The sequence below is a fragment of the Vulpes lagopus genome, chromosome 4 (assembly GCF_018345385.1).
Source record: "Vulpes lagopus strain Blue_001 chromosome 4, ASM1834538v1, whole genome shotgun sequence".
NCBI classification, from domain to species: Eukaryota; Metazoa; Chordata; class Mammalia; order Carnivora; family Canidae; genus Vulpes; species Vulpes lagopus.
In genome coordinates this window covers 51,515,224-51,527,823 of record NC_054827.1, presented here as the reverse complement: position 1 = coordinate 51,527,823, position 12,600 = coordinate 51,515,224, and the positions used below count along the sequence as shown (strand labels likewise).

The 12,600-nt window shown below is 42.0% G+C and overlaps 1 protein-coding gene across 1 annotated transcript in view; it reads left to right on the top strand.

Annotated features, from left to right (window-relative positions):
* The window catches only part of SLC37A3 (solute carrier family 37 member 3), an 82,855-nt gene that overhangs the window by 51,987 nt on the left and 18,268 nt on the right, over positions 1-12,600 (top strand). The window lies entirely within an intron of this gene.

Here is a 12,600-nt window from a genome sequence, read left to right as displayed (position 1 = left end):
ATTTAGGAATCGTCTAGAGAGACAAATGTCATTTTTTATTATTTAACCTCCTTCTGACATTTGGCTGAGAGTTTCCTCTCTATGGTAGCATCTTTGTACCTTGACAGCAACATTGTTTTCTTACCCTGTTTATTCTTTTCTTTGTATTTTATTTTATTTTTTGGCCTGTTTGAACTTAGCTGGGCGAGTGTCCCCCTGACCTCTTTGTAGCCCTCAAGCTGTATCTAAAACGAAATTCTAAACAGATAAGTGCTCAGCCCTGAATGAAAGGATTTATTGCATGGATGGATATATTTCCTTATTGTTGTGGTTCTGCACATCTACATAGGAATCAGCTTTAAAGTACTTGTGACTTGACTTTCTTATTAATTTCTTATCCCTTGAAGAAGAGGCCATCAAAGAAGCTAATTTGCAGATGACAGCTTTTCTGACAGCTACATCTTAGGTGCTCATTAGGGTGAAGAAAATCACCCTGGCCTGCCCTTTCTGGTCATACTGTGTTTTCTTCTCTGTCTTCTGTGTAGTTTCAAAGGAAGAAAATCCCCTCCCTGCGCCTGCCTATTCTGTTCCTTCCTTCTTCCTGGAAGCCCAGAGTCCCATAGTAAATGTTCACCCGAGAAATGCCTGAGGGCCTTCTGTGCACTTTGTGAAGTTGATGGAGGATGCAGGATACTCTCCTCCATTTCCTCCCTCCCTTTATTTTTTATTTTTATTTTTAATTTTTATTGATTTATGATAGTCACAGAGAGAGAGAGAGAGAGAGAGGCAGAGACACAGACAGAGGGAGAAGCAGGCTCCATGCACCGAGAGCCCGATGTGGGATTCGATCCTGGGTCTCCAGGATCGCGCCCTGGGCCAAAGACAGGCGCCAAACCGCTGCGCCACCCAGGGATCCCACCTCCCTCCCTTTAAAACCTCCAGAAGTCTTCCCTGCCTCCCCCATAAGTAACTGATAAAGCCTTTTCTTACCCTACTAGTTCTGCTGATCCCCCAAGCTATTTTTCTTTTCACAGCCAAACCCTTTGAGTTAATGGATGGCATCTGCTGCCTTTCTGGCTGTCCTAGCTTCCTCCTCAGTGAGGTAACAAACTGCGTATCTGCTTGCCTGGGACAGGCCTGGTTTATTCCTGTTATTCTGACATAATTATCAGTAGCACGTCCCTTCTGTACAAGTGCCCAGTTTGGACACCTTATCCTTGCCCTCTGACCTTTTATTTCAACACCTTACAGAAACTGTACATCTGAAGACCCTTGAATTTGGAGATCTTTTTTTTTTTTTTTTTGTCTTCTCACTCCTTATCTTTATTTTCTTTCTGGTACTTGACACTGGTAACCACTCCATCTTCCCCAGAACTTTTTCTCCTGGCTTCTATAGCTTTTTATTTTTAAATATTTTTAAAATTCATTTATTCATGAGACAGAGACACAGGCAGAAGGAGCAGCAGGCTCCCCATGGGGAGCTCGATGTGGGACTCAATCCCAGGACCTGGGATCATGCCCTGAGCCGAAGGCAGACACTTAACCACTGAGCCACCCAGGCGTCCCTTCTATAGCATTTTAATTTATTGACTCTCCTGACCTCCTACCCCCTTTACTGAGTTCTCTTTTCTGTTCACTTTCTGGTAGTTTCTTTTCTATAGTAAGTTGTCAGCAACTTTCCCTGATGAGCTGTTCTCATCTACCAAGAGCTCTGGTAAATAGTGAATAAGAAACCACTAAAGAGAGGTATGGTAGCAGTTTGTTAAATACACGCTGGTGTATAGTTAAGAACAATTCTCAAGGGAAATGGATTCAGGTTCTATAACCTCAACCCCCTGTCCCATCCCCACACATGCCGCTCTGCCAATTGCCTACATGAATGGTTTTCAAGGTTTCTAAGTCATAAACCCTTTTGAAAATCTGAAAGTCATTTACTGTCTCCCTAGATCAAAACGCACATTTGAACGAACATTGAAAATGTCTTACAGGATGTTCATGGGCCAAAACTTGAAGCCTTCCTCGGACCACAAAGTTAGAAATCTTGGTATAAAGAATCAAGGGTCACCTGGCGTGAGGTTTTCCAGTCTGGTTTTGAGCTGTTTCTCTACTGATTGCCCCTCTAGGCAAACCTTCTACAAAAATCAATTGGGTTGGCTTATCACTTGCTACAAATGGCAATGTGTTTTCATATCTTCTTTTTTTTAAGGAAGCACCTGTTTTAAAATTTTCTTAAAGTTAAAAAAAAAAGCCCACCATTATTAACATATGCATGACATGGGATGCCTGGGTGGCTCAGCAGTTGAGTGTCTACCTTCGGCTCAGGGCATGATTGTGGGGTCCTGGGATTGAGTTCCACATTGGGCTCCCCATGGGGAGCCTGCTTCTCCCTCTGCCTATGCCTGTGCCTCTCTCTCTGTGTCTTTCATAAATAAATAAAATCTTTTTAAAATAAATATTTTAATATAATTTTTTAATATTTAATAAATATTTTAAATAAATAAATATTTTAAAAAAGATTTTATTTATTCATGAGTACATATATACATGTATTTACATATATACATGTATTTACATATATACATGTATTTACATATATACATGTATTTACATATATACATGTATTTACATATATACATGTATTTACATATATACATGTATTTACATATATACATGTATTTACATATATACATGTATTTACATATATACATGTATTTACATATATACATGTATTTACATATATACATGTATTTACATATATACATGTATTTACATATATACATGTATTTACATATATACATGTATTTACATATATACATGTATTTACATATATACATGTATTTACATATATACATGTATTTACATATATACATGTATTTACATATATACATGTATTTACATATATACATGTATTTACATATATACATGTATTTACATATATACATGTATTTACATATATACATGTATTTACATATATACATGTATTTACATATATACATGTATTTACATATATACATGTATTTACATATATACATGTTGCTCTTTTTCTTCAGTTTCCTGTGTAGTTGGTGCTGAGTAAATGTTGATCATATTGGAAAAGGTGGAAGAAGAATGACAGAGTGGAGGGCAGGCAAACTGGGGTGTGGGCCCCCAACCTTGCAAATGGCCCTTTCCCTTGCTTTATATACAGTACCGCCTCCTGTGGTAATTAATATTAAATATTAATTAATATTAAGTGGGCATGTTATGAGGCTGGCTGGTGGAGAGCACATTATCCCTTCCTCAGGCTCCTTGGGAGACCCATCAGCTCTCCCAGAGGCTCAGCAGCAGTGACCAGTTGAGTTTGCTGCTCCAGCACAGATCCCATGCTGTTCAAGCTGCTGTCTCTGTTCTTGCTGCGTGATTTTACCTGGACTGTCCTCCTTCTGCCACTGTCCCAATGCTGTTCATCCCTCTTAGCCCCTGGTGTCCTGCCCCTGAGAAACTTCCTGATGACCCCACTCCTAATGCTTTTTCTCTTCTTTAAACTTCCAGAGCTGTAATTCGTAGACCACACTGTCTGCTCCAGGCTGATTGATTTTACTGCTCTATTTTGTTCTCTGGTTGTTTCTGGTTGTCATTTCCTCAATTGTGAGCATCAAAGAGTCAGCTCCATGTCCAAGGATGTACCCGCCGATGAATCAAGAGCCGATTTACCTTCCTGTGTGGACTCTTGCACTTTTAGATTCAGAGTCATCTTCCTTTTGCTTTTCCTTAGATGCCCTGAACATTTCTGGTGACCAGGTTTGTTTCAGCATCTATCTGAATAAATCAGATTAAATAGGAGGTAATATTTATATATGTGAACATAGATAAGATAGATGATACAGATCACTGAAATGGTTAAATGCATGCATTATAGGTTATTAAAGGTAACAATGTTATATGTATACATGTATTTACATATATACATGTATTTACATATATACATGTATTTACATATATACATGTATTTACATATATACATGTATTTACATATATACATGTATTTACATATATACATGTATTTACATATATACATGTATTTACATATATACATGTATTTACATATATACATGTATTTACATATATACATGTATTTACATATATACATGTATTTACATATATACATGTATTTACATATATACATGTATTTACATATATACATGTATTTACATATATACATGTATTTACATATATACATGTATTTACATATATACATGTATTTACATATATACATGTATTTACATATATACATGTATTTACATATATACATGTATTTACATATATACATGTATTTACATATATACATGTATTTACATATATACATGTATTTACATATATACATGTATTTACATATATACATGTATTTACATATATACATGTATTTACATATATACATGTATTTACATATATACATGTATTTACATATATACATATATAAATTAAAGGTAACAATATGTTATATGTAAATATATATATCACATACATATGTACATGTATATTTATGTGTCAAGTCTAATACCTGAAAAGAAATTCTGTACGAGTACCTAGTGGTGTGGTCTTTCATCCTGATGTAATAGTTCACGTGCATGTACGTCTTTATTTTATTTATTTATTTTTAAAATTTTTATTTATTTATGATAGGCACACAGTGAGAGAGAGAGAGAGAGGCAGAGACACAGGCAGAGGGAGAAGCAGGCTCCATGCACCAGGAGCCCGACGTGGGATTCGATCCCGGGTCTCCAGGATTGCGCCCTGGGCCAAAGGCAGGCGCTAAATTGCTGTGCCACCCAGGGATCCCCATGTATGTCTTTATAAAGTGCCCACCCACTCACTACTCTCCTATGCCCACCACATCGTTATGAGGTAGGCAGGACCAAGTTCTGTTCCTTAGATGTGAGGGCCGAGGCTCAGAGATGTTCAGTGGTTTGCCCAGGGTCACAAAGCTAGTAAACCACAGAAGCAGAATGAAATAAAAGCCCAGGCCTTTTGACTTCACTCTACCACCTTTGCCTTTATACCATGAGGCCTCTTCTCATTTAATCTTACCCTAGCCTTGCTTGCAAGGTATGTATATTGTGCAGCTGTCCTCATCTTTCCCCAGGGCCAGAGTCCAGGGGCCTGAGCAGAACTTGCATCAGGCTGCCTCTGGCCCTGTACCTGCTGCTCGGCGGAGTCCCCCCACCTCCCCGGCCCCCCTGAGCCCCTCAGAGCTGCTGCCCTTGTTCCAGCCTACGGCTTCCCTCTGCAGTTACCTTCTTTTTTTTTTTTTTTTTTTTTATGATAGTCACAGAGAGAGAGAGAGAGAGGCAGAGACACAGGCAGAGGGAGAAGCAGGCTCCATGCACCGGGAGCCCGATGTGGGATTCGATCCCGGGTCTGCAGGATCGCGCCCTGGGCCAAAGGCAGGCGCCAAACCGCTGCGCCACCCAGGGATCCCAGTTACCTTCTGTCTCAAGTTTGCCTTTGTAAAGAACACCTCTCACCCTCTTCTTCTCAGTCCCTTCTCCCTGAGGCTCCAGGGGATCTTGCCACCTGACTGGCTCTTGGATTGTAATTTTGACCCTCCTTCCGGGCCCCTGGATAGTCAGTGCAGGTGACTGCAGGTCACATGATGATTTCATGTGCTCCCCTTCGCCAGCTCTGCCTCTTGCCTCTTGACCAAGATCCCTGCTTCTTACCTTTCTAATGAATGCTTAACTAACCTTGAATGTGAGGCTTGTTCCTGAGATGCCAATGGCCAGATTTTTTTTTTTTTTAAAGATTTTATTTATTTTTTCAGGAGACAGAGAGAGAGAGAGAGGCAGAGACACAGGCAGAGGAAGAAGCAGGCTCCACGCAGGGAGCCTAACGTGGGACCCGATTCCAGGTCTTCAGGATCACACAGTGGCCAGCTTTCTTTTTTTTTTTTAATTTTTTTTTTAATTTTTATTTATTTATCATAGTCACACAGAGAGAGAGAGAGAGAGAGGCAGAGAGAGACAGGCAGAGAGAGACACAGGCTCCATGCACTGGGAGCCCGACATGGGATTCGATCCCGGATCTCCAGGATGGCGCCCTGGGCCAAAGGCAGGCGCTAAACCGCTGCGCCACCCAGGGATCCCAGTGGCCAGCTTTTTAAAGCCTGCTTTCCCTCTCTCCCCCGCCCATTGAAATAACTTTTTTTCTTTTTGCCTTTCCCCAAATTCAAGAGGTAGCAAAATCATTTGGAACCATTTTGAATCCTCTTTGTCACAGTGGAGTGTTGATAAAAGTGCTGCCCTGTTTGACCAGAATGTTGCAGATTTTAATGGGATCGTTGTATTTAGCTGAAACCTTTCATCTGAGGACTTCAAAGGCCTTCACTTTGTTTAATAGTTATTATCACACCCTAAAGAGGTACATCCAGGATATCTGGGTCCTGGATTCTGTGTGCATGTATGTGCAATTGCTTATTTATTTAGCGTTTTGTTTGTTTTCTTAGCTTCACCATAGAAAAGTTTCAGAAACCTAACAGTAATGCAGTTGGTTTTCATTAAAATCGCCACCTAATGAGTAGCATACATGAATTGCCTTTGTTTTGTGGGATGAAGATGTTGATGGAATTACAAAATAACTGGAGGGAGGCAAGCGCAATTGTGGGGTGAAGCAGCAGTGCCTGGGGTAGAGTCCGCCAATACCCTGCCCTAAATGCCCCCAGAGTCGGGAAATAGGTTTCACCATCATTGACATTACTAGTTGGGTTCATGTAAAAGATGATCCTATGAATGAACTCCTGGAGGGAATGCAAGTGCTGCATCATCACCCAGATTTGTCATTTAGCAGAACTTTTGAGAAACAAACCTGTGTCATGACCAGAGAAAAGGTTCCTAATTAAGTTAAAGTAAGACCCAAACCTTCCCAACCCCCCTCTCCTTACTGTCCTCACCCTTGGTCTCTGCAATCACTTAGGCTATTGAAACAGCCTCTGGATAAAGGGATGATTAGTTACGACAAGAATCTTTTAGGGGCAACCTGGGTGGCTCAGCGGTTGAGTGTCTGCTTTTGGCTCAGGTTGTGATCCCGGGGTCCTGGGATCGAGTCCCACATCGGGCTCCCAGCAGGAAGCCTGCTTCTCCCTCTGCCTGTGTCTCTGCCTCTCTCTCTGTGTCTCTCATGAATAAATAAAATGTTAAAAAAAAAAAAGACAAGTATCTTTTAGAGAAAAGCCTCGCCAAGGGTGACATACAGAAATGACCCAGAACTGTCCCCCTTCCCACACCCACCTCCCGTTTGGCTCTGGCACAGGCGTGCTGCTTTTGGCCAGCTCATTTAGTGCTGCAGGATTGTGGTGCTTCTCATCTGTAAGGAGATTTCATATCAGCATTTCTGTTTTCCTCCTTCTACCCACCCGAAAGAAGCCTGTCTTTCATGGTCAAGCTTCCTTCCCGCCCCAGGCCGCTCGCACATCTTGACTCAGCAGGGGGAGACAGAGTCCCAGACACCCTGCCTGCTGTACTTTTCAGCACCAGAAGGTGCCACATGTTCTTTATTTCATGATTACTGTCTATGTGTTTTGAAACCCTCCTGGCTAGTTATTCTCAGTTCCCCGTTCCACGCGCCTGCCCCCGCCCCCAGCCTCCTGCCTCCGCTGAAGGCCGCCCAGCCTGTTTTACTGAAAGATGGAGAATCTCTGGAGTTTCTCTGCTTGGACGGTTCTGTCTCCCAGGGGGAGTGATGCCTTAGCTTCACTGTAAATCCCACCGCTTTTTTTTTTTTTTTTTTTTTTTTTTATGATAGTCACACACAGAGAGAGAGAGGCAGAGACACAGGCAGAGGGAGAAGCAGGCTCCATGCACTGGGAGCCTGACGTGGGATTCGATCCCGGGTCTCCAGGATCGTGCCCTGGGCCAAAGGCAGGCGCTAAACCGCTGCGCCACCCAGGGATCCCTCCCACCGCTTTTGAAGAGCTTCCTCTCCCCTTTTGTTTCCAATCATTATGCTCTGCAAGCCTCTCAGCTGAGATCCTCTACCATCCCCTCCACACCTTCTACCATGAGTAGTGGGTCCAAGTCCAAATCCAAATGGACGGCCTCCCCGTGCAAACCTCTCTCTCTTCCCCCCCGCCCACTGACTATTCCTTCTCTATTTTTTATTTTTATTTTTATTTATTTTTTTAAAGATTTTTTAATTTATTTATTCATAGAGACACACAGAGAGAGAGAGGCAGAGACACAGGCAGAGGGAGAAGCAGGCTCCATGCAGGGAGCCCAATGTGGGACTCGATCCTAGGACCCTGGGATCATGCCCTGAGCCGAAGGCAGATGCCCAACCACACTGGGCCACCCAGGCGTCCCTAACTATTCCTTCTCTAATCTGGACACCAGCTCTGAATTCTTGAGGTGAGAACTATCGCGTACTTTACCTTCTAGGACTTGCCCAGTGTCCCCTCATCGCTATTGGACCCACACATGGGAATGTTCTCTTCCCCTGACCCAGCACACCCTCCCTAGGGAGGCCTTTCCATTGTTGGGTAGCTCGAATTGTTAGAAAATTCGTTCTCGGGATACCTGGGTGTCTCAGTGGTTGAGCGTCTGCCTTCGGCTCAGGTCGTGATCCTGGGGTCCTGGGATTGAGTCCCGCATCGGTCTCCCCGCAAGGAGCCTGCTTCTCCCTCTGCCTGTGTCTCTGCCTCTCTCTCCCCATGTGTCTCTCATGAATAAATAAATACAATCTTTAAAAAAATTTTTGTTCTCCTTCCTTATTATTCCTTCGGAAGCAGCACAGATGTATTTTTTTCTCTTAGTGTATTTGAGGACAACTTTTCTCTCTCTTCCAGCTTTTTGGGCTTCCAGTTTTAAGTTTCTTTTTTTAAAGATTTTATTTATTTATTCATGAGGGACAGAGAGAGAGGGAGAGACATAGGCAGAGGGAGAAGCCGGATCCCTGTGGGGAACCCAATGCGGGACTCGATCCCAGGACCCAGGGTCATGACCTGAGCTAAAGGCAGAGCTCAACCGCTGAGCCACCCAGGTGCCTCTCTAGTTTTAAATTTGTATTGAAGCTCTCCCCCCAGCTATTGATTTCTGATCAAATCTGTCAGTGCAGTTCTTTACTTTTGAAGTCTTTGGCTGCTGCTTTGAGCTCCTCTTCTCTCTCCGATTTGATTCCCCCTCTTTCTCCTAATCCCCAACCTCAGGAAAACTCTCTGGACAAAACTGTTTCATCTTCTGTGGTCCAGAGGCTCTTGTTCATACTCTATTTTCAGCCTTGTCTTCATCATTCTACAGAACTCTGGAAACTCAGGATCACTGTCTAATCATTTAGAAAAATCTCCTAATACGATGCCTGGCATGTGGAAGGTAGAACTTGGTGCATGTTTAATTTTCTCTGTTCTAGTTCTTTCCTTTAGAAAGCTTCCTTTTTCATATTTTTCTATAATCCACTGATGGCTATTGAGTATTTATCTCTAGCCCCAATTTGTTACTCATTTTTTAATCTTAAATTGCCTGGAGCTCCCTAGGATGTCCTGTTGGCAGGCCAATTTAATATAGCTCGCTTTCTCCACCCAGTCCCTGCGAATCCACTACTCACATAACCTTCCTATTGGTCTTTGTATAATAAGCTGCTTGGAACATTTTTGAGCAGCCTTGATTCTTCGTCATTAAGTAGCTGTCTCTTTCTAGATCATGGGTCCTCAGCTGTGCCATAATCCTTATATTCTCTGATTTATTTTTAACTGTCAGTGGCAATACCATCTTGCAGTCCCCTAGGTTCATAGCCTTAAGGATCATTTTTTATTTTTATTTTTTTATTTTTAAAAAAGATTTTATTTATTTATTCATGAGAGAGAGAGAGAGAGAGAGAGAGAGGCAGAGACACAGGCAGAGGGAGAAGCAGGCTCCGTGCAGGGAGCCCGACGACGTGGGACTTGATCCCTGGTCTTCAGGATCAGGCCCCTGACTGAAGGTGGCGCTAAGCCACTAAGTCACCGGGGCTGCCCAAGGATCATTTCTTAAAAAGGGAGAGGGAGAAGCAGACTCCTTGCTGAGCAGGGAGCCCGAGGCAGGGCTCAATCCCAGGACCCCAGGATCACGACCTGAGCTGAAGGCAGATGCTTACCCGACCAAGCTCCCCGGGCTCTCCTGCAATTTTTTGTGATTGGCTTCTTAGCATAAAGTTTTCAAGATTGTTCTAACTGGTTTTTCTTAGATTCTATGTCTACGTGGCATTAATTCATCAGAGGGCCAACTGTATTAACTGTACTTTCTTATTGTCTGCATTCTTGATGATAGGCCTCTATGACTGGGCAAAGATTGCCCCTCCCAGGGTTAGCCAATTCTTAGGGATAGCAAAAGACTCACCCTGGAGCTTTTCATATGCAAACGAACCAGTCTAGAGCCCACTCCCTGAACCAACCATCTACTTTATCAACTGCTCACACACCATGCCAATATTTTTTTTGCCCTAAATCACCCCAGGACCAGGTACCAGCCAACTAGAGACAGTCCCTATTTCCCAAAGCCTGTCAGAATTATTGAGACAAGCCTGTTGTAAACTATTTACTGTGTCCTGCCTTTCCTTTCCTGCGGAACACATAATAAAGGCTCTGGCTCCAGTTTTCTCCTATCCTGCCTGCCTCTAGACCCAAACTGGAGCTTCCCCATGTGGCCCAGTGTGGTGGTGTGCCCTCCTCTCAGAAATCGTAAGTAATAAAGCTCTTCTTTCAATAGCATCGACTTTTCTGTCAATAACCTCCATGAATTAAAATCCAGCAGGTGGGCAGCCCAGCTGGCTCAGCGGTTTAGCGCCACCTTCAGCCCAGGGTGTGATCCTGGAGACCCAGGATCGTCCCACGTTGGGCTCCCTGCGTGGAGCCTGCTTCTCCCTCTGCCTGTGTCTCTCTCTCTCCTCTCTGTGTTTCTCATGAATAAATAAATAAAATCTTAAAAAATCCAGCAGGTAAAATTGAGACAAAGGCTCCTTTATGTTACATGTGTCAGTTCTTCATTCCATTTTTTAAACTGGATTGTATGCATATACCACATTTTGTTTACTTATTTTTTAGTTGGTGAACATTTGGGTCATACCCACTTTTGGCTATTGCGAAAAATGCTGTTATGAAATTTGTTTACAAGTTTTGTGTGGATATATGTTTTCAGGTCTCTTGGGTATATCCTAGGTGTGGAATTGCTGACTCATATGGTGACTATGTTTAACATATAGAACTGCCAACCATTTATTTTCCAAAGTGACTGCACCATTTTATTATCCCACCAGTAATCCGTGAAAGTTCCAATTTCTTCACGTCTTCATCTGTACTTGTCATTGTCTGACTTTTTATTATTTTTATTATTTTTAAGACTTTTTTTTAGATTTTTTCATGAGAGGCACACACACTGAGAAAGAGAGAGGCAGAGACACAGGCAGAGGGAGAAGCAGGCTCCATGCAGGGAGCCCAACGTGGGACTCGATCCCGGGTCTCCAGGATTACACCCTGGGCTGAAGGCGGAGCTAGACCACTGAGCCACTCGGGCTGTCCTGTCTGACTTTTTAAACAGTCATCTTCATAGATTTGAAGTGATGTCTTATTGTGATTTTGATTTGCAGTTGTCTAATAACTAATGATGTTGAACAGCTTTTCATGTGTGTATTGGCAGTTTGTATTTCTGGAAAAATGTTTCTTTTACCCATTTTAGAATTCAGTTATTTGCCTTTTATTGTTGAGTTGTAGGAGGTCTTTATGTATTCTGGATATAAGTCCCTTATTATATATATGATCTGAACATATTTTCTCTCTCTCTTTTTTTTTTTTTAAGACTTTGTTTATTTATTCATGAGAGACACACAGAGAGAGGCAGAGACACAGGCAGAGGGAGAAGCAGGCTCCATGAAGGGAGCCCAACATGGGACTCGATCCCGGGTCTCCAGGATCACGCCCTGGGCTGAAGGTGGCGCTAAACCACCGAGCCATCCAGGACTGCCCCTGAACATATTTTCTCTTAATCTGTGGATTGTCTTTTCACTTTGTTGTCGGGGGTCCTTTGAAACATATTTTTAAAAAGTTTTTGATAAAGTCAGCTGATTTTTTTCTTTTGTTGTTTTTGGTGTTATATGTAAGATATTTTTGCCTAATCCAAGGTCATGAAGATTTAGTCTGAAGTTTTCTCTTAAAAATTTTATTGTTTTAGCTCTTACCTTTAGGTTTTAACTCCATTTTGAGTTTATTTTTATACATGGTATAAGAATGAAGTAGAAGTTTATTCTTTTGCATGTGGACATCCAGTTGTTCCAGCATTATTTGTTGAAAAAACTATTCTTTCCTCATTGAATTATCTTGGCACCCTTGTCAAAGATCCATTGACCACTAATGTAAGGATTTATTTCTGGATTATCAGAATCCATTGACCTGTATGTCTAAATGATCTATGTATCTGTCCTTATGCCTGTACCACATAGTATTGATTATTGAAGCTTTGTAGTAAGTTTTGAAAACAGGAAGTGTAGGTCTTCCTATTTTGTTCTTCTTTGTCAGAGTTGGTTTGGTGATTTTGGGTCCCTCCTTATATTTCCACATGGATTTCATGGTTTGTCAATTTATATAAAAAATAGAAAGGCAGCTGGAATTTGGAAAGGGGTTGTGAT